The 23,193-nt window shown below is 30.1% G+C and overlaps 1 protein-coding gene across 3 annotated transcripts in view; it reads right to left on the bottom strand.

The window, feature by feature from the left end:
• Positions 1 to 23,193, bottom strand: part of LOC113377246 (myocyte-specific enhancer factor 2) — a 345,797-nt gene that overhangs the window by 80,295 nt on the left and 242,309 nt on the right. Inside the window, exon 1 of one of the 3 annotated variants that reach the window (XM_026617496.1) lies at positions 13,825 to 14,053. The exons of the other annotated variants lie outside the window; for them this stretch is intronic. The gene's annotated coding sequence lies outside the window, so the exon portion shown is untranslated. Of the gene's footprint in view, positions 1 to 13,824; positions 14,054 to 23,193 lie in introns of those variants that run through there. 3 annotated transcript variants of the gene reach the window in all.

Here is a 23,193-nt window from a genome sequence, read left to right as displayed (position 1 = left end):
CTTTCTTATTATTCAAGACTCAATTAAAATCTGTATTTGTTACATCAATATATAAGTGCTATTAAAAAATCTAAATAATATATAATATTAAAAATATTAAAAAAAATTGTTGTCGTTGTCGACATATAATATTAAAAATATTATATGTCGACAACGTCATATAATAAATCTCCTCGCTCAAAACCTACTCGTACGTCATGTCTGAGAACAATAAAAGTGTGATAAATTGTGCTTGTCCAACAACAAAATAATAAATTTCATTTATTCAATCTAACAATGAAAGACTTCTAATTATAATACTTTAATAGGCAGTTGTTTGTAAAAACGTGAAACAGGCGCTCAACAGACTGCTGAAGGGTTATTTACGCGAACTCACTTGTTTACCAATTATTTTCACAGAATTAATTAAGCGGGGCGCTAATGCCATTCTCATAAAGGCCCTCACACTTGCGCCCACGGCCACTCCAGAACACAAGTTCACCAATACCAATGAGGAAGGATGCGAGGATACACATTGCATCGAATATGGCATTATATATTAAAAATTATTAATTAACTTTCCGTAGTGTTATTTATAGTAATCGCAAAAAATCGAAAATGAAAATTTTATAATCTCTTTACGTTTCAAATCTGAACATTTTGGCACACCTTAGAAAAGACGGATGTACGTATATATCTGTATGAGTGTGCATGTTTGTATATGAATGTATGTATGAATACTAATTTTCGTTAACGATTTCGATAGCACGAATCAACCGATTTGAATGATTCAAAAAACATTCGATTCATGTTGATGGAGAGGTTCTGATTAATTTTTGGCAAAAATGCAGGTCATGCGATCAAGAATGATCATTAGACATATGCATATCAAATTATCAGATATTTTATACAGATTTTAATAATAAATACAATATTATTTACCATTTCTATGGGTTTAAAGTTCACTTATATAGTTCAAACAAATGCCATCGACATTTGAAAGTATGGTTAAACCAACTTGAATGGGTTTCAAAATTTTCCAGAAAGTTCAAAATTTTAAAGTTTTCAAAAAAAGTTCAAAATGTCTTATTCTCTTTAGTTAGAAAGTTTAATTGTATGATTCTATGCTCATCTTCACTAGTACACTTAATAATTACTATGTATTTTACAAAGCTAATACAATATGTTTGTATATGAAAAAGTCGAATTTTTTCTTCGTGGTAAAATGTGATTGAAAACCTTAACGTTTTATGCGTTCTTTAAGCTTTAATTTATTACTGTATAGAAGGTTCAAATGTATAAATGCAGTTCTAATTGGAAAGCAATTTGACGATGTACATGGGGTACAAGATATTTTAACAATTAATAATTAGTGAAATCGTTGAGAAGTTTATTTTACCTAAGTTGAATTAAAATAACCGCTTTTTTAAATTTCCTGTTAAAATACAAAATAAATGTACATGTACACTGATATGCGTTAATATATTAAACACCCAGACTTTTGATAAAGTAGGGAAGCTAGGGGCTTATTGTAACAAGCGTAAGCAGCAACAGGCGTTTTTCAATAGGATCTTGAACGATATTAAAATATTTATTTCCCTCGATTGGGCATAAGAACCATCCCCTATCAAGATGTCATAGCTAGTGTTCAGCATGCCAACGCAGTATACAAGAGTGTGCAGATGCACCAGGTAATATAAAATTGTACTATCGTAAAATTTCGGTTTGTGTTATTATTATCAACTGATTATAAATTTTATATAACTTATTTCATTTCAAATTATCAATCTTTAGTAATGTGTAACCAAGTTTGTGATTGCTGAACTGTTTAAATAGTTATCTTGATTAATGTAAAAAAAATCACATTAGGGGTTAGTTATGGATAATAAAATCTTGTGGCTATTTTTTAACTTGCAATAATCGTTTTGTCAAGGTTTATTTACTTATTATGGATCAAGAGCCATTTGGAGTCACAGGTAATGAGGCAGCAGACAATAGAGCCAAGGATGTAATAAGCACGAGTGTGACCGTAAAAGATGGAATATCCAACCAAGATATCAAAAAAATCTTTAACTCGAAGATATATAAGGAGTGGCAATTAGAATTTCAAAATTTAAATCGTAAAAAGGGACACTTTTATGCTGCTATATAAGAACAGATAACCGTAAAAACCATGGTATGACAAATTCACGAGGAGTTACTATTTTTATTCTGTTTGAAGACCAATCACACTTCTACTCCTTGTCATTTGAATGGAATTGGAATCAACACCGACCATAACTGACTCTGACTTGGGAAAGTTACTAATGCAAATGCTAATCACCAAATTATGGAATGCAAGCTTCTGAAGGAATAATCTAATGAAGATGAACATTCCACTTGCCACAAACCTAAGATTGGTACTATCAGATACTAGAACATATGACGCTCTGTACGAACTTATATGTGAAAGAAAACTAATGGTATGAGGATTCGATAATGTTTGGCTGAAAATGTGAAACATTCATATACTTAGGCTATAGTTAATTTGAATTAATTTATGTTTTTATATGTAAGTGGCCAATATACAAGTTTACAAAGCCAAAAAAGTGGTATTATCTGGTATGTAATGAAGCCTGATAAATTGGTTATAATTTTTTACTTGTAATCAAGCGAATAATTAGTAACAATATACAAATAACGAATAACGAATTACGAAAGATCCTATACTCGAACTATAGTTTCGGTTGAATAAAACTGATACATAAGACATGCATGAATTATTAAATCAATTTTAATAATTCATTTATTATTTATATTGTGGTATAGAGGAGTGTGATAATTTTTTGAGATAATGTAGTTTATATTTAACGAAATTGACTAATTAAATTTGAATGGCAATTAATATAATTTTTTAAATCTAATTCATAAAAAGGCTAATTTTGATATTTAAACGATGTGAAATACAAATAATTTGAATTTTTATTTCTTGATACGATTACATTCACAATATATGGATTTATATCAATATATAGATTTTAATGAAAATTTAATTTGTATAACAAATTAATCGATTATCATGCACTTTACCAGAGGATGTAAAATAAAATGATTTATTCCGCACTCATCTTAAACTCTGAGATTGATGGAAAGCGTATTCTGTTATGACAGCATACCACAGTGTTGTGTTACAACTTACAACACTGTAATTAATTCTTAGACGTATCAAATCGAATGAATAATCCTCCAACTTATAAGCATTATACTTATGGGAAACTGGAGTAAGAAGTCTGAGGATATTCATGAGAAAAGGAATTTATAACTACATATCTTGATTGTACAAATGGAGTAGTGGTTAAGGCGATCGATTGCCACCCTGTGGTCCAGGCTTCAATCCCCGGTATAGACAATAAATGGGTAGAGATAATACATAGGGCGTAAGGTAAAAATATAGCGTATGAATAGTAGAAAGTTAAAATCATGTAGGGTGTATGTTATACATATATAATAAATTAATAAGCTAATTATAATCTAGCGGTAATATATTACTTATAAGAATAGTATAGTATTTCACGGTATGATAGATAACAGTTAGATTATCTATGATATATAATAGTATAGTATAATATAATAGTATGATAGATAAGATTATCATATCACTCGATTAAGTCTTATGTCACAATGCAATGAATCTTGAGTTCTTTTATATCATAATAAATACTTGTAAGGTTAACCCTTTCCATAAATTTCAGAATTCGCGGAAAGTGATGATATTATTTTTATGTATATGAATATGACAATTAATATTAAAATAAATATAAATAATGTTATAATTATATGAATTAAGTACTCAATGACTCCACAATACTTGTACAATTTAATGTATAGACTAGCTGTATATAATAGAGTTAATCAATAAAATATCAATATATTAGTGTAAGTTACGGTAAGTTCTTGTAGAAATACATCTTATAGAATGCCTTTTAAACTTTTGAAATCGATGCAGCCGCTTTTGAGAAAACGTCTAGAAAATGTCAAAAAAACGCCCAGAAGTTATAAAATTAGCAGGTCATATTTTCTGGCAAAAACAAACCTCTTCTTCGAAAAGTTAGAAAAAAGAAATGAACAAATTTCAATTTTTATAGCATGTTTCACTTATGAAGTTTCAATCACAATTTAATAGTAATTTCTAAATGCATCTCTTTTATATTTTTTAAGAATCATTTTTAAAGGTCAAAAATTTTATATGATGACCACAAAGTTTTTAAAAACGTTAAGGTGAGGCGCGACCCATAAAAGGTTGGGACACACTGGTCTAAACCAAATAGACTACATCACAACACATAACACGTATCAAACAAACGACTATCGAACTATGTTCAGTAAAATTCCCTGTTAATTCTTAATTATAAAAATATGAATTCTTACTATTTTTCTAAAATTTGTTATCTATCACTTTCACCTCATAGGCGTGGTAAAATGGGGCAGCCAGGAGGCAAACAGATCCAACGACTTTTTTGTAATTTTAAAAGAAGTTTACAAAATAATGGCTATAATATTCAACCAATGCAAACTATAAAAATAATGGACACATTTTTCACAAAGTTAACATTGTATATAACCTTGATGTGGTATTTTGTTATTTAACTTACATCTTTCAAATTGCTTTTTTAACTCAATTTACTATTTTATTTACTGTTTTTTATTGTTTATCTCCTGATAGCGATGTCATAAGAATAGAGGCTATGGTTGGTTATACATATTTTGCCCTCTACTTTCAAATATTCAAAGTCCTAACTTCACTTGTTTTTGAGATATCGGTGGTCATTTTACCTGCAGATCTTTAAACCCCGCTCTTCCGTACATATATCTAGATATCTCAAAGATACCTCACTTAGTTTGACTGTGGAAAAATAAACGATATAATAACGATTGGACAAAGATTGCCATGCAAATCCTTATAGTCAAAACCCTTAGAAGGATTTCTGAGAATTGTAAGATACTTATACGGGACAAGGACTTAAGAATTTGATATAAGTTTTATACAACAAATTCTAATAAAATTTAAGATCTAAGAAGATTTGAGACTTGTTTTCAAGAGAGCAAAAAAAACTATAATGTTTAATTTTACAGATTACTATATGCTCCCCGGTCTCCCCTATTTCTCGGCGTGGTTTACTAATTCAGTAATCTCAGGCACATCGCGGCACATGTGATGTACAGGAACCTCCTAACACAAGAAAGTAAACAGATATGAGGCGCCTACAATTACGAAGGAACCCGATTGTTATATCCTGTACGTAAAGGGATGCGGCCTCGAGGCCGATGCGGCCTCCGGGAGGTTCTTGTGCGGCCCCTTTGCCGTCTAGTACAAAATAGCAGAGTTACTTTCAAACAATTATTGTACATCAACGTGATGACAGTTCCGCGAAAAATCCCACCAAAAACAGTCATATTGTAACATGACATCTGATTACTAGCCTGAAACGCAGACTCTTAGATAGATACAAAATAGAGATGTAATATATTATATTAATATTATTTAGTATAATCAATATTTTCGATTTCGCAAGACATCGCTTATTATATGATTCAAGAAGTATTATAAACAAAATGATAAAAATTTATACTTCTCGCAACCAAAAGCAAATCCGGAGCTTTGGCGGAGATCGGAGCAACGAGATTTTACTTAGATATATTGGTAATTTTATGAGACCATAGTTATAAAATGACACAAAACTATACCTTTTTTTTTCATAAAATACAAAAATATATTTTTAAAAATTGCTGTCGGCAAAATATGTGTCCGTATTTATTTGCACATGATATATAAAATTTATTTATATTTAAATCTTAAAATATAAATATAGAGTAAGGTATTTGAAATGGGAACAACTCAAATGTAAAATATAAATTAACAATACATTTTGTGCATAATAAATACATATTTTAATTAAAATATTTCTTTCACGTTCATTATTGTTAGTTATCAAATAATACGCTTATTTTCATGGGTAAATATTATTATTCTCTAAATAAAGTAGGTACATCATTTATTAATAATGTTTTTTAAATTATATTCTTAAATGTCTGTCGATAGTGTCTAGGTATATTTCTTTTGGAAAGAGGTTACGTTGCGTTTAATGCATTAATCCTTCTTTGTTATGATAACTATTGTCATGAATGACAACAAGCAGGAATATTCATACCGAAAGTTCACAAATGAATTTAATCGGTTTTTTCCAAAGCCTGAAATTCCCTAAATTAACTGTTAACATCTTAGTTCGCAAAATAAAAATCTATCAGTGAATTCAATGGTATAAGAAAAAATTTTTTTTTTTATTTCAAATAATTATGTAACAATAAGAATATGAAAATCAAATTCAAATCAAAAGATTTTAATATTATTTTTATATAAAAATGAATGTTTAAATGAAATTTATGATAAAATGACCAATAAATGTCCAGTCGTAAAATTTTTTGGTGTCCCAGGCAATCGAACAAAATTTCGTTCATTTTTCTTGAGCATTAGAGAAAAAAGTATGTATATTTCAAACGTGTAATGAGATAAAATCGACTTTTGTTGCAAACTTTAGTTCGCTTTCATTTGATTTAAACATTGATTTTTTATATAAAAATTATATTAAAGTTTTTTATTTAACATTAATGCTGTACATTTGCAGCAGATGAATACGGAATGAATTTTGTCGCGAATAAATAGCTCGAAATATTGTTCAAACGTAGTCCAATAGCAGTTGAATAACAAATTATTCATGTTATATTAGCGCTTTTAATTTTAATCTGAAACATGGCCTTAATCTTGGAATATACGTCTACATTACAATAATGCCCATAACAAGAAAGGGCCCTGCAATGCCGATTTGAGCAGTGAAATTATTTTCCAATAGAATGACTCATATTTTTTTAGATGTAAATGAAAAACGGAAAACTCGAAAAAAAAATAAATGTTATAATTGTTATGAAGGGCAAAATAATGAATTATTTGATTTTTATTCATATGAATAAAATGTGGTAACCTTTATGTATGCAATATTAAATTTTTTGTAGTACGTAAAATATTTCTTATTAAATAATAATACATCACCTTGCCGTTCTTACTGTAATTATTTCGAGGATTTATTACATATAAACAAATTTCATTCTCATATTTTTATTGTTACATATTTGAAACAAAAAATATATATTATTAGATAGATTTTTATTTTGCAAACTAATGTGTTAACGGTTAATTATAGAATTTTCGGCTTTGGAAAAACCAGATTAAATCCATTTGTGAAGTTTCGGTATGAATATTTCTGTTTGTTGTCATTCAGGACAATGGTCGTCATAATAAAAGTTTTTTTGTAATATTGTTATATTATTTTATATTATTATTATTATATTTTATATTATATTTAATATTTAGAAGAATTTTATTTACTTTTTTTCTATATAATGCAATAAATTGTTAAAACGATAAAAAAAACTATAATAATTTCACAAAAGTCACTTTTTTAGATCAATCAGCTTATGCGGCCTCTTTTATTGCTGCCTAATTTAAGTGTGGCCTCTAATGGCAAAAAGGTTCCCCACCTCTGGGATAAGCCCTTATGGCGGTCGGGGGTAATGGAAGATCTAAACATCGCGGAAAGAATTATTATGAAAAACTTATAAAAAATATTCAAAAAATCGCAAATAAAGTACATAGTAAAACGTCTATGCAATTATAAATGGAACTTTTCGTTGAACGTTTTAATACTATATTTGAGTAAATTTTCTTGAACAATGTTAGGCACTTATTAATCCAAAAACTAAAACGTATTACATTTCTCCAAAATTAAATTAATTGTTGTTTCCTAAGTTTCTCAATAAAAATGCCTCTCTTTTTGAGTTGCATGTTTGCATAGAGCGAGTCTTACAATTCTATTAAATACATTGTAATGTATTAGAAAATAGTAATATATTAGTACAGAGAAATAATAAAAAAAAATGGTAGGTTAGAACGGATATTAAAGAGAGACGGGTACAAAATTCCTCCACCATTATCTCGAAAACAAATAAAGTATTTGCAACAAAACATGTGTAACCAGCTATCGCCTTAAATCGAGCAACCTCTATATCAGCAGATAAACGTCCACATTGTCAATTTTTTAACAAAATATATTTTTTCGTTGTTAATTTAATTTCGTTTCGAGCACTGTTTGGTTTACGAAACCTAAATATAATTTATAAGTATAAGCTGTTTAATTATTTTATAAGGTATATTGTTATTTTTAAGTTAGAAGCAATAGTTTTTTTTTTAAAACTTTTAAAATAGCCTACAAATGATTGGAGTAAAAATGTACACATTTTCGGTAAAAAAGAGCACCACTGGCAAGGTGCAAACAATACGAAAATAGTAATTAAAAAAGTAAAATAAGCAAAAAACAATTTCATAAGAAATAAATTAAATTAATAACTCTAATGATGAATTCTTTTGACAAAGTTACATATGAAGGTTGTATATACGGAGCGTGATCTTTGTAAACTTCATTTACAGTAATAATTTTATTTTAAGAAACAATGAGTCTGATTATGATAAATTGAACATAATTTCCTACAAAAGCAAGATTTATGTTTTATAAGTAAGTTGTTGATAAATATTTTTGTTTATCATGTTTAAAAATATATATTTATATTATAATTTTTAATTTTGTTGTTTATCGCAAAGCTGCATCGCATTAATAAAATAATATGGTTATTATTCCATAAAACTTTTTTTAAAGTTTAAAATTAAATGCAATAGACGTTTCTGCCCTCTGGCTCTCCCGCCAGAGGAGTAAAAGAAATCAGATGACAAATTTTAGAAAAAATGCAAATAACAATATTTATTATTTGTTTCGACGTAGTTAACTTTGATTTATGAATAATTACTTAGAAACAAGTCAATTTTCTTAAAAATAAATAAAGAATAAATTATCCGAGGCATTATGGGCGTTTTTCTTGTCGTTACTACTTGCCTTGGTAAACGTTACAACTAGCCCCAAACACAAGGTACGTTGAAACACCGCATCTTTTCTAAGAAATGATAAATTATGAAATAATAAACATCAGTTGTAGAATTATATTGACTTGATTTGATAGAGAAATAGTTACAATAACTATCCATCTTTATTTCCTAGAAATATAAACAGTGGATTTCAAGATAAATTAGTTTAAAGAAAACTGTTACAACCAGCCCTTAGCTTCATTAATGAAAAAAGATTCATATAGTATATTATGCAGGGCTTAGACCTCCAAAGTTTTACAATATAAGTGCTTATTATAATTTGGAAGCATCCATTAGTCACGTGAGACTTAAAGGTTGAGGGATATTTGACAAAAAATGACAAAGATGAAATATCACGTAGTTGAGAAATATTCTTTAATTTTCTTTAATATTAAAAAACAAGTTTTTCATCAAAATTTAATAATTTTGCGGTTTATTCCAGGTACTAAAAATACACGTGATGTTTGCTGGAGGAGGGGAGGGGGCGTAATTTAAATTATCATCCCGTATCACAAAGGGGGAGCGGGGTCGAAATATACTTAGAAATCGATCACATGTTCTTATAAAATATACATCTTATAAAATACATCTATAATAATATTGTAATCACAATTTGATAACTTGATCTTCACCATCTGGAAATAATTTATATAAATTATATAAATATTTACATTTATATCAGATTGCACACACTTTCCAAATTTTCTCTGAATCGTATGAAGTGAATTATTTACTCGTTGCCTGTGTCGCATTATCGTGACAGAGGAGACAAGAGACAAGCAGTGGAGGAGAATTCGAAGAGCGAAACGCATACAAAGAGCGAGATTAGTTGTACATTTGACACAAGTGGCTGCTCGCGCCCGTCGTTATTTCGTTTCGGTAATTTAAGGTGTCATAAAAGCGGTCCAGAATTATCTTTTGACAAACCTTACTAATAAATCACCCATCATCTATGTGTTTAGAGATTTTCTAAAATTCACTTATTCCATGATTTATAATATTCTATTAGTGATTTGGTTATTTTAACATTATTTTTATTTTTTTAAAACGTAGCTAAGATTTTATATATATAGTGTATATGATATAAATATATTACTCAAAATCATGAAATTGATACTAAATATCACCTGTAGATTTTATATTCGGAGGTACCTATTACTACAAAACTTTAACGATGAGTCATAACTTAAAAAAATGCTTAAAATATTTAAGCTTGTGAATCATATCTTATAATTTAAGCACACTTAGAACATGATTTTAACCTCAAATGATTTTATATTTTCTTCTTATGAAGTTATAAGGTCAATTTCATGAAATTAAAAAGTCCAATTGATGATACATATGAAACAAACAACTATCTGACAATGTTCAGTCATTGTAGAAATGTGTTTTTGCTGTCTTAAAAAAAATTATTACATGGTCCTTTTTACCCCCCATGGACGAAACAAGAGCTTTTAAAGGGATTTTATGTAACTATGAAATCATTTTTGTAACTCAATTTACTTTCTTATTTACTATATTTTTATTGTTTACACCTTTGCCATAAAGATCCAGTTGGTGCTTTTTACCCCACCCAAGGTGTAAGCTTTCATAGAGGTTATATAAAATAACTGTTGAATCTAACTTAAAATTATCAATGCATCTTATAAAACAATTAAATGACGTATACTTAAAAGTTATATTGATGTCTCGTAAACTAAACAACAGTGCTAATAATTAAAAAAATACTTCTGTTATGAATTTTCAAACATTGCCGTCGATTCTTACGACGTCGCTGTCGATCAAAGTAATGGGTGATTATACATCTTTTTCTCAATACTTTAAAATATGGTTGTTAAAAATTCTAACTTTGAGATTTTGTTTTTGAGATTTTGGCGATAGGCCGTTTTACCCTCGAACCTTTGTTTCTAGGGCTAATATATAATTCATGATGAAACTTAATCCAATTAATTCAACAGTGATAAAAAATGTAATTATGAATAATAAATCGACAAAATAATTTTCTCAATAAACCGCAAGATAACTATTGGCTCTACATTCACTGTCATGTCTTAAATTGTCACCGAAGATGTACTATCCAATAACAGACAAAAACTTTACGCAAGGTGTCAACAATGGAACGATTTGTACAAATGATAAAAGTGTTTAATAGCAATTTAATATCGCACCAGTGTGAAATTCTCATTGAAAAGTCAGAAGATCATTTCGAAAGGAAACTACCCACAGTAATATAAAATATAAACGAAGGAACATGATGTAATTCAAACCGGGAGACTAAACACCAAGGGAACGCATCGCCGTGCGCCCGATATCCGGTTGTGTGCCTTAGAAACAGCTGTTCGCGCGATGTCCTCAGACTGTCTAGCTAGGAGTCTCTCTAGCTACAATCTCAGAACGACCATAAAAACAGATTAGTGTCATACTCTTCCAACTTCTTTGGAGATAGATTTAAAGATCCATTGAAAGTCAATTTAGGTAGGTATATGTCGAGAAAACTGGCAAACGCGCAAAGCGTCACACAATCTCAATTAAAATATAATCTAAAGTAAATTAGTCTTGTAGTTAAAATAATATTATAAACAGTACAAGTGTAACAACAATCCAATTTAAATCAATCGAATCAATATTGTTTTAACTGTAATAACTCGATAATAATTAGGGGATACGGTTGTGCCACTATCTTTGATCAGCAATAATTTTGTTAATTTACCAGTTAGCTGAGGAAAGAGTAAATTACATGCTAATTTTAACAATTGTATACGTGGAAATACTGTTGTAATGTCCTTAGATATGATGAATTTTTCATAAAATCAAATCATACAAATAAGGGCGAGGTTGACAGGCATAAAAATAGGTTAAAAAACAATAGCTATAGAGACCAAAATGATTTATAACGACTTTTTTGTAGTTAATAACATGTAACACAACACACCATAAACGTTTGAACAAAGCTTATGAATAAAATTTAACAATATATAACAAAACATAATTTTTCAAACTAATTTAACAAGAATTTTTCATGCTTTTTTTGTATTGAATTTTTCTTTTCTCTTCTCTTACGTATTTTGTTTTAGTTAAGTTAGATTTTTTTATTTGTTTAATCTTCACCCGAAAAGTACAAGAAATACATGTCACAACCGTACCCCACGCACACTTTTGAAAACAAATCATCATTATGACTGACAATTGTGAGCTAAATTATCTACGCAAAAACTAATTGCTGGTAAATAACAAACAAAGTAATCTATCTGTATACAATTAACAGTTATTATTAGAAGAATTCGAACATAAAAACTTGCTTTTGACTCTTTAAAAGCAAAGCGGTCTACATACCATGTTAACGTAAAGCACTGACTGAAAGCAATAATGGAAACTTGTTCGAAGAAGCATACTTCATCTTTCCTTACTTTGAACCCTACCTAAAAAATCAGTATAGTTTAACTGTTATTGCGACTGTGACTGACTCAGGCATAACGGTACCCAGTCTCCCATATACCTTATACAACATTTTCAAGATTTAATTATCCGACTTGAAATAGTTAACATTAAAAATGAAAATAACATTATTTAGTTATTAATAATAATAATGAACTCGCAAAACAATTTTTAAAGCTATTGAGAAAATATTAAGCATTTATATCACTAGTAGCAAATTCTAGATTGAAATCAATACAATATATTATATATAAAATATACATACAATCTAATACTAAAGCAATATACTTTTAACAGTGAATATTCCATATAAAAACAACAAGCTTGTCTCAAAACTCTTAACCTGTCATCGACACCATTAACTGCAACTTAAAAACGCATATACGTCAAACTAAAAAAACGTCAGTGAATAAAATATTTATTTAGCATAATAATATATATTCAATAAATATATTTTACAAACAATTATATTATAATTCAAGATATCATTTACTATTTGTAAGAATGTTCTACAAAATTTTGATTTAAATTGATTAAATATAATCTGTAAGTAATATTGACTCATTCAATATTCACAACGTTAAACAAAACGAAAGCAAGGGTGCACACGCGTAGTATTAAATATATCATCGAGTTCTTACAAAAAAAAGTACAAAACATTTCTGTCTTTACACATGTATCAACGTAAAAACAAGAAAATGAGAAACGGAAGTGGAATCTTCTTTTTATCCTGTATTTTTTGTCAATGTTCCTTAACTCCTATTAAATTGTATTACTGTGCTTTGATCACGAGCTGCAAACACATTTTCAACATCGCATCAAAAATGAAAGTGAATTAAAATTTTGAACTGTTATAATTTATATTTCATTCAAAACTATTTATTATTTTAATAAGAATCAATTATTAATAATAATTAATATTATAAAACATTTTCACTTTTTATCATATATGTTTATAGAATTATAAATTTAAAAAATTCCTCCTATAAACTAAAGATCACAATATCCTAAGAGACAATAACAAGCTACCACACTTGACAAACACTGATAAAAGAACTAACAATAAGAACAGTAAAGAATTCGATCGTGTGCTCGTGGGCTTCAGATAGCTCTTTGTCACACATGCACTGTCACCAACGCACAATGGGGCTGTAACACCAATAATGTGTAGTCACAAATCGTAGTGAAATAATTCAGAACATGCATTTCTAATTGAAAACTTTTGGAAAAAATATTAAAACAAGAGAAAACTTCTTATTGTAAGATGTTATCTCCTCGCGCTACGGTTATTGCGATCGCTGTGAGCCGGACAACGGTGTGCATTCGTTGGTGAGACGGCACCCCGTCGAAATACATCGGCGGACCAAAAATAATTATCAGTTTGAAAATAAATGCGGGCGTACCTCGTCGTGTGTCCGGCGCTGACGGCTGTTCTCTGTCTCAGAAGTGCTTTCGGCGGTTGTACGGAGCAAAGCGGCGGCTGTGGAGGCAGAATCGTAACCCGCGAACACGTACAGTAATAGCATAGCACAAGCGATACTTAACAATGCGAACTTCAGTTTCAACTGAATCAAAGTCGAGTGGCGAGCGTCCCGTCGTCAGTCGCAGTCATGCTCTCGCATTCATCCACCGGCGTGGCGATCGAGATTCGCAGGACGGCTAGCTGTCCGCTGCCCGCCGCCTGCTTGAGCGCTAGGCTTCCGCGAAACCGATGGAACGGTTAGCCTGATATACTCGTATGGCTGACGAGTCAAAACACAAACGGAAAATATACGAACCCACATTTCATCGATTCATAGATTAGTCGCGTGGTTCATTTGATTTATATGCAAAATATGGCAAAAATACAAGTAGGTCCAATTTGACTTTGAGCAATTATATTGGGAAAAACAAGCTAATAATATCACAACAACTAACACATATCAAACAAACAACTATCGGACTTGTTCAGTAACATTCCCAGCTGATTCATCATTATAGAAATGTGTTTTATTTGTTGTTTTGCAAAAAAAATTCTCATCTGGTCCTTTTTGCCTCATATGCGGGACAAATTGGGACGGCCAGATGGCAAACAAATCCAATGTATTACTTTTAATTTTAAAGGGGTTTCAGAACATGATAGATACATTATTCAATATATAAATTTCATGGGTTCATTTTTTACAGCTACAACACTGTAAATAACCTTGATCTGGTATTTCGTCAGAAATATTCATCAGTAGAGTTGGAATTACTATTTATTTAATTTATCTCTTGTAAAATTGCTTTTTTAATTTAATTTACTTTTTTTTATTGTTTACGCCTTTGCCATCCATGGTTCCGTTAGTTCTTTTTGCTCCACCCACGTGTAAGCTTTTACATAGGTTATATAAAAAAACTGTTGTAACTAACAATAAGTTAAAATTAATAATACATCTAACAAAACAATTAAATAGCGTATACTTAGAAATTATATTAAGGTCTTGTGAACTAAACGACAGTGCTCACAACTAAAAAAACTAACAACGAAAGAAAGTACTCTTGTTATAGATTTTAAACATTATCTTCTGACAGCAACGTCGTAAGAATCAAGGCGATGGCTGGTTATAGATCTTTTTTCTCTACTTCAAAATTGTTGATAAAAATTTTTAAACTTTACCTGTTTTTGTGATATTGATGGTAGACCTTTTTTCATGCGGTCCTTAGTAGGCCCCACTCTACCCTACTCTTAATCATGAAACATTTTGAAGTTTTCTTTAAAAAATCGAGTTAAATAAATTTGTTCAGATACATACATGCAAACCTCACTTTAAAAATCTAGGTAATCTTAACCAGACATGCAAAAAATTACTCATGATTTTGTTTCATGGCTCTAAAATCCAAAAAGTGAATTTTTATATTTGAACATACAACGTAGGGTAGAGCGGGGCTAGTTGAGCATAGGGGCAAGTTGAGCAATAGAAATATCTCGAAAACTATTCACCCTTCGTTTATGCATTATATGGCGGAAAGATAGAGGTTTGGGATAAATAAACATCCCGCCATCGCTAGTGGCCGCTGGACAAATGAGTGAGGCTCACGGGCGTTTTGTTTATTTTGAGACCAAAAAGTAAAAAAGTAATTCATCACGAGTTTTCGTTTGGTTTAGTCAAATGTTATTTATTTTTAATCAGGTAAATGTTATTCTCCCACATAATTATAGTACTTTTAATATGCACAGAGATTCTGCGTATAATTCTCACGGTTTTTTCATAAACTCACTTTTATTTTGAAATTCCGAGTTGGGGTTAGTTGAGCATAGTTGCTAAACTTGTTCTGTCACTAAGACAATTACCAATAACTTCCAGAAATTTATTATTTTTAAGATTTAAGCTAAGTCTATGAGTAATAATATGAAGAAATAATGATTTTAAACAAAAATACTGAACATAATGGTAAAATAATTCCTAAGATACGATATTGTTTTGTTGATTCTACTTTTCGTTAATTATTCAAAGCAAATTACTATAAGTTTTGTATTCTTTGTCAATAAAGACTATAAATATAGAACTGGTTATTAAAAACTTATTTTATTTCATTATTATCGACATTAAACCTATGATTTCATTATACTTCCTTAGTGCTCAACTTGCCCCACCTATGGGGTACATTGAGCATACGTAACTTTTCGCATTCAAACAGCTGTAGCTTTTAAATTTTACTTATTACCATAAAATAGTATTAATACTTTTGTTAAGCGATAAACAACAAATCAATTACGCCGTATAGCAATTTATTGAGACTTTTCATTGAGAAGCTACATCCGTTTAAGCAGTGGCGTACCTAGGGGGGGGCGGTGGGGGCGGTCCGCCCCGGGCGGCACTTATTTTGGGGCGGCATTTTTTAGTTTATTTATACATAGTTGTAAAAAGCAACTTATTCATTTTATATTTATTAACTTCCGTAAGGTAAGTTATAGTAATGGACCGACAATCAAAAATGAAATTTTTTACATTTCTTCACGTTTTGAAGGTTTCTGAACATTTTGGCATACCTCAGAAAAAATGGAAGTGTGTGTGTTTTGTGTGTCCGCATTTTATCGTTCACGTTTTCGGGCGCCCCGATCAACCGATTTGATGGTACAGAAAATAGAAATCGAGTTTTTGAGAGAATGAAACATTCGATTTGATTGATGCAAAAAACTTCAATTTGTAATGATGAGGAGAAGTGGTGATTAGTTTTTGGCAAAGGCAGAGATACCAAGCAAAATGTGCAAAAAATATCTGTTTTTGAGAGAACTAAGCATCCGATTTGAATGATTCAAAAAACTTTCTACGTGGATTTTATTTTGAATTCTACCTAAAGTTCAAATGCTCACTTATATACTTGAAATAAATAATTTTAACTTTGTAATTCAGTTTATATATTTCTTATAAATATTAGACAATGCCCTTTATTTCAAATTTGATTGAGTTTTGTTTATTTACTTTTCTATAAACATATATAAGTTACAGTATTTATAATTATATATTTGAAAACATTTAATTTTCCTCCTTACAATTCCATACACCACTAGTCAACTTCCCCAAGGAGAAGTTTATGTTTTCATCAAAAAATCCAAATCGCTAATTTTATGTTTTCTCGACGTTTCAAGCCATTCTGAATCGAATGAGCCCAAATTTGGAAAAAGTATGTGTGTGTATGTGAACAGATTTTTTGTCATAAATCGTCGTTTTTTCAAAAACGGCTAGACCGATTTCAAAAATTTAAAAGCCACTCCGATGTATCTCGATGAGGACTATTATTTGTCAGTTTTGTGCGACGATCGGCCATGCTGTTTCTTTATAAATCGCAGAAAAGTGAAAAAAATTTCGTCTACGTTTTAGCCTGCAATTCTGAATTGATTTTGAAAATTCAAAAACCGTTTGAAAGATATTAGTTGGGAATCGTGCTGATTAGTTTTTGGTAGAGATCGGCCGGGCCGTTTTCTTAATAAAGTTTAAAAAAGAAAAAATTCGACGATTTCTATGATTATTTTTTTGACGGTAGATACCATAGTCTTCTAGATCATACTAAAATATTACGGTCCTACGACAACGGGTTTAGCTTTAAAAATTCGTCAAAGTTTGCAAAAATTAGTATGGTCTTTTTGGCATTTGTCAAAATTAGACCTTTGATCGACGTTTTCTCAAAAACGCCTGAACCGGTTTCAGAAATTTAAAAACCATTCGATGTATCTCGATGAAGCATATCGTTTCTCAGTTTTGTGCGACGATCGTCCGAGCCGTTTCTTTGTAATTTGGAAAGAAGTGTTAAACCTTTCGTCCACATTTAAGCTCATACTACCAAACCGATTTTAAAAAATTAAAAACTGTTTGAAAGATATTAGTTGGGATTGATACTGATCAGTTTTAGGTGAAAATCTACCTAGCCGTTTTCTTGTAATTAACTGTTGAAAAAAAATTTAAGCCGATTTTTATGAAACTTTCTTTGGCGATGTATATCATTGCCTTATAGAACTTACTGAATTATTACGGCCTTACGACAAGTAGTTTAATTTTAAAAATTTATCAAAGTTAGAGAAAATGTTTTTTTGACGTTTGTTAAAAATAAAATTAGATGATTTAGTTGGTATAACGATAGTGTATAATACTTGGTTTTGAACATAGTAAACCATTAAAGTCCTACGGAAACTGGTTTAATTATAATTATTGATTAATTAAAATGATTGATTTTTGAAAATTTGCTTTTAGAAAATACTCCGAGTTAACGTGTTTGTTCGTTCGTTTGCAATGATGTGTAATAAATCCACTCGGAATACTTTTAATCACTCATAAATTAATTTATTTTTTATTGATTAAGTCGGTTATTTACACATTTCGGGAAGTTCATGTAACTTGCCTCAAGGCAAAATACCAGTACCAACTAGTTTTCTTTCTTGAATTATAAATGATCATTATGATTTTTATTATTGTCAATATTTGATTTATATAAATTATGATTAACCATATGATTTAGAATTTTATTCCTCGGTGTATATAAATGTATATTTGTGTAAATTTTGAATTCTAATTTAAGAACAGGTTAATAATTTTATTTTATTGTATTCATTAAAATTCGTTGAATTCGTATAAGCATCTTTACGATTTTGTTCAGCGATTTTTCTTATTTGTTTATATCAGCTTATAAATGTCATTTCTTTTGAAAAGTTTAAATGATTACTTTGAAGTGATTTATCAATATTTTTTTAAATCGTCAATTTTTCTTTTGAAAATCAGGTCTGGCGGAAGGTGCAAAGCCTTAGGGCATTATATAAATATGTTGACGAGTGCATATAAATATGTCTGAAAAATATTACTCTGTGTATTAATTAATATTGATTAAAAACTTAATAATTTTTTAACTTCCGTAGGGTAAGTTATATATAGTCATCGCAAAAATGTCGAAAGTGAAATTTTTTATATATCTTTACGTTTCAGAGGTTACTGAATTTTGGCATATCTTAGAAAAAATGGATGTGTGTGTGTGTTTAGATACAAACTTTTGTCGATGATTGTAGAAACACGCATCAACCTATTTGAACAAAACATTCGATTCGTACTGATGAAACGTGCTAATTAGTTTTTGGCAAAACGGGTCCAGCCGTTCCAAAGATACGGGGCAAAAAAGCCAAAAATTGTAATTTAGTTCTTGAGAGAGCGAAGCGTCCGTTTTAAGTAATTCAAAAAACATTTTATTTGTATTGACTAAACAAAGAACTGTTTTTGGGATGACAGGTCTAGAGGTCTAGCGATTACGGAGAATCAATAAGAAAAAGTAAAAAAATGACATATTTGGCGGTCCAAAATGATCATTAGATATATCCACGTCAAATTATCTGATATTTTCTAGAGATTTTAATAATAAGAACAAATTTAATTTACATTTCTATGGGTTCCGTATCAATGTCTAGCCGTTTCGCTTCGATATTTCGTCTCCAAAACAGCTGCGCAGCGCGATTTATTTGAAAAAAAGTTACAAATTTTCAATAAACTTCAAAATATAAAAGAAAAATTTCAAAAAAGCCATTTTTTTTTCAAAATTTTCGAAATTCTCAAAAATATATTTTTTCCAGATTTCAAAAAATTTTCAATCTTTTTTAATCTTTTTTAAAAATTTTATGTTTCGGTACTAGAAGTGCCAGCAATTTGCCTTAAGGCACGATGCCATGCACCACTAGTTTATTTGTATTAATTTATGAAAACTACTATTTGACTGACTTATAATTGAAAGGGCGGCAATCTGGAGACCGCCCCGGGCGGCAAAAGTTCTAGGTACGCCACTGCGTTTAAGTAAAAATTTGCCCAACTAGCCCCGCCCTACCCTACATCAACTTGTATCTAATGCAAGACGACCAGCAACTCCGCCTGAGTTTGCAGAAAGAAGATCCAACAAAGTAGCTAATATATATATTTTAAAACAAGTATTTTGAGAAAAAAATTAAAACTTGAATTAATAATGAATTGGTATCAATAAAAAATATTAAACTGCGGGAAGTTAATAATATTATTTAAATTTTCAATTAAATTTTATTCAGATTTGCCTGTGTTAAAAACATTTTGAATTATACCAACTAATGATTAGCCAATATTATTCAGTATATACCGTGTTGGTGTTATCTGCATGTTAATGATGATATCAAGTATTGTACTCATAGCAAATAGGCTAACGAAATTGTTGGACGCTGTGTCGAGTTTGTTGATGGAAGGCGCGGAGGGGTTATCGACTGGGGCCCCTTTTCTTGATCTAAGAATAGCACGGAGGCACGTGCAATCCGTACACTCTCCTCAGTCTCTTCATGGCAAACAGCCAGCCATCTGCAACACTGGCTACGGAGCCATCGATAGAGCTGTACTTCTACGATCAGATCACCTTTTGAAACAGCGGAAATCGCGAGACTTCTACGAGACGGAACACTTCTTTGCGAGACAATTGAGAAAAAATGACAAGCGTGGATTGTAAAATTTAAATTTAAATAGTAAAAATTATTGTATTTGACGTATCCTGACATAGATTTAAAATAAACGATTATAAAAATATAAAATAGGGTAAAGCTTAGAAGCCTACTGGTAAAAATGTCCACCGCCGATATCTCAAAAGAGGTCTAATCAGCCATCACCTTGATTCTTACGACGTTGCTGTCGGGAGTTATATGGCAGAGTTTGAAGATCCATAACAGAAGTATTTTCTTTCGTTGTTAGTACTTTTGGTTGTGAGCACTATTGTTTAGTATACGAAACCTTAATATAGTTTTTAAGTATATACTATTTAATTGTTTTTTAAGATGTATTGTAAATTTTAAGTTAGATTCAACAGTTTTATTACATAACCTTTTGAAAAGCTTACATGTGGGTGGGGTAAAATAGACCTACTGAACTTTTACCTTGGCAAAGGTGTAAACAACAAAAAATAGTAAATAAAAAAGTAAATTAAGTTAAAAAAAACATTGATACAGGAGACAAATTAAATGAATATTTATTCCAACTCTGCTAATGAATATTTCTGACAAAATACCAGATCAAGGTTATATCCATTGAGTACTGTAACAAATGTACTCATTATGTTTTGTTTTCGTTGAACAATGTAATCATAATATCGAAAAATTCCTTTAAAATTGTAAAAAAGATATTGGACCTGTTTGCCGTCCAATTTTACCCCGCCAATAGGGTAAAAACAACAGGTGTGAAATTTTTGAAAAACAGAAAAAAACAAATTTCTACAATGATGAATTAGCTGGGAGTTTTACTGATAATGAGCATAATCATATAGTTGTTTGATACGTATTATTTTTGAGATATAATTGATTTGGTTTTCACAATATAATTGCTCAAATTTAAATTGGACCTTTGTGACCCGCCCTTAATAATCATTCTCCACATATATTTTTAGTATTAGAACTAAATTAGAATTTTTAATTAAAATTATTATTTTTATACAAGTTTATTTAGGTTTATTTATAATTTAAATATAATCTGAAAAAGTGAAATTAGAAAAAAATGAATACATGCAATTCTTTCGAAATTAGAGAATTTCTTACATTGAACTATTTATTAAATTTAATCCATCAGCGCAAGAAGCATCTCGACCAGAAAACATATCAAACGTATCAAACTTAAGTGATTGCGACCATTACGGCATTTCATTTACATCGGCGTAGACAAGAAAATGTTACGCAAAAAGCTTCTGAGGAGTACGTTCAACTTGTACTAGGATCAACCAAACAAACAAACGTGAAACAATATACTTCCTTACTTAAATTAAATTGTCGACCATAGGTTGTAACAAGTGATTTTATAACAGATTATACTAAATGCTCTTCCAAAGTGAAAGCAGTAAAGGCGCGACAATATAGAGTACGTTAAATTGTAGTAATTGAAATTATGATTAGATTCTTTAAATCTTGAAGCGGATACTTAAGTTTCATAGCTGTAAAAGCTCTCAAATGAGAGGGCCAATTCAAAAGTCGTTTATCAGCTAGCTAGGTTTGTGATTTCTAGTCATAATAACATGATGGAGATTATAAACACGTATTACAAATGTATGGGTTAATGTAACAAATTATATGAATGAGAAAGTAGAAACATAAAAATTTAAATTAAAAAAAGTGCATTATTTTTTTGGCGGGAAGTAAACAATAAGAAAATAGTAAATAGATAATAAGTTAAAAAAAGGCATTTACACAAAATCTAAATTAAATTCATAGTTATACCAACTCTACTAATGGATTCTTATGACAAAGTTCCATACGAAGGTTGTATCCAGTGTGATCTTAACAAAAATGTGCCCATAAAATATGTATTTTAAACAGAAGTTGCACCATGAGTGTACTTCAAGAAACTATGAGTCTGATTATTATAAATTATATTATATTGGTGTACGGCATCGTGCTTTAAGGCCAATTGCTGGAACTTCTCGTACCGTAACCAAATGTTCGAGGAATATCAAATGTTTTCAAATATTATTAAGAATACTGCAACATTGTCTAATATTTATAAGAATTATATAAACTGAATTGCAAAGTTTAACACTTTAGCCAGAATTAAAATTAAAATCTGAATTATTTTCGATATACAGAACAAAAAATATTTTTTTCAAAAGCTATTGTTTTGTCAACACAAGCAGAATTTTTTTTGAATCATTCAATTCACATGGTTAGTTCTCTCAAAAACTTCAATTTTTTGTACATTTAGCTCCATTTCTGCAAAATGGCTGCACCTGCCCCTGCCAAAAACTAATCACCACTTCCCCCAATCATTACAAATTAGATGTTTTTTGGATCATTCAAACAGGATTCTCCATTATCTCAAAATTTCGATTTCTATTTTCTGCATTCTTTGCTCCGTATCTCCGTAACGGCTAAACCTGCCTTTGCCAAAAACTAATCAGCACATCTCCCTATCAATAGATCGACTGTTTTTTTGAACCATTCAAACCGGTTGGTCCATGCGCCCGAAAACGTGGAAGAAAAATTGCGGACACACAAAACACACACACACACATCCATTTTTTCTGTGGTATGCCAAAATGTTCAGAACCTTCAAAACGTCGAGAAATGCAAAAATTTTCATTTTCGATTTTCGGACCATTACTATAACTACCCTACGGGAAGTTAATAACTACCAAAGCAATATTTATGAAGTTAAATAGAATCAAAATATATATCTACAATGATGAGTTTACTCATTTTACTGAACATAATCAGATAGTTGTTTGTTTGATATGTGTTGTTTGTTGTGATATAATTGGCTTGGTTTTCACAGTATAATTGCTCAAAT

Source organism: Ctenocephalides felis, unplaced genomic scaffold (assembly GCF_003426905.1).
Source record: "Ctenocephalides felis isolate EL2017-DRISC unplaced genomic scaffold, ASM342690v1 CF-g0.4_SCAFFOLD_01886, whole genome shotgun sequence".
Classification (NCBI taxonomy): Eukaryota; Metazoa; Arthropoda; class Insecta; order Siphonaptera; family Pulicidae; genus Ctenocephalides; species Ctenocephalides felis.
The sequence above is the reverse complement of the archived record's forward strand: the minus strand, read 5'-3'. Positions and strand labels throughout refer to the sequence as shown.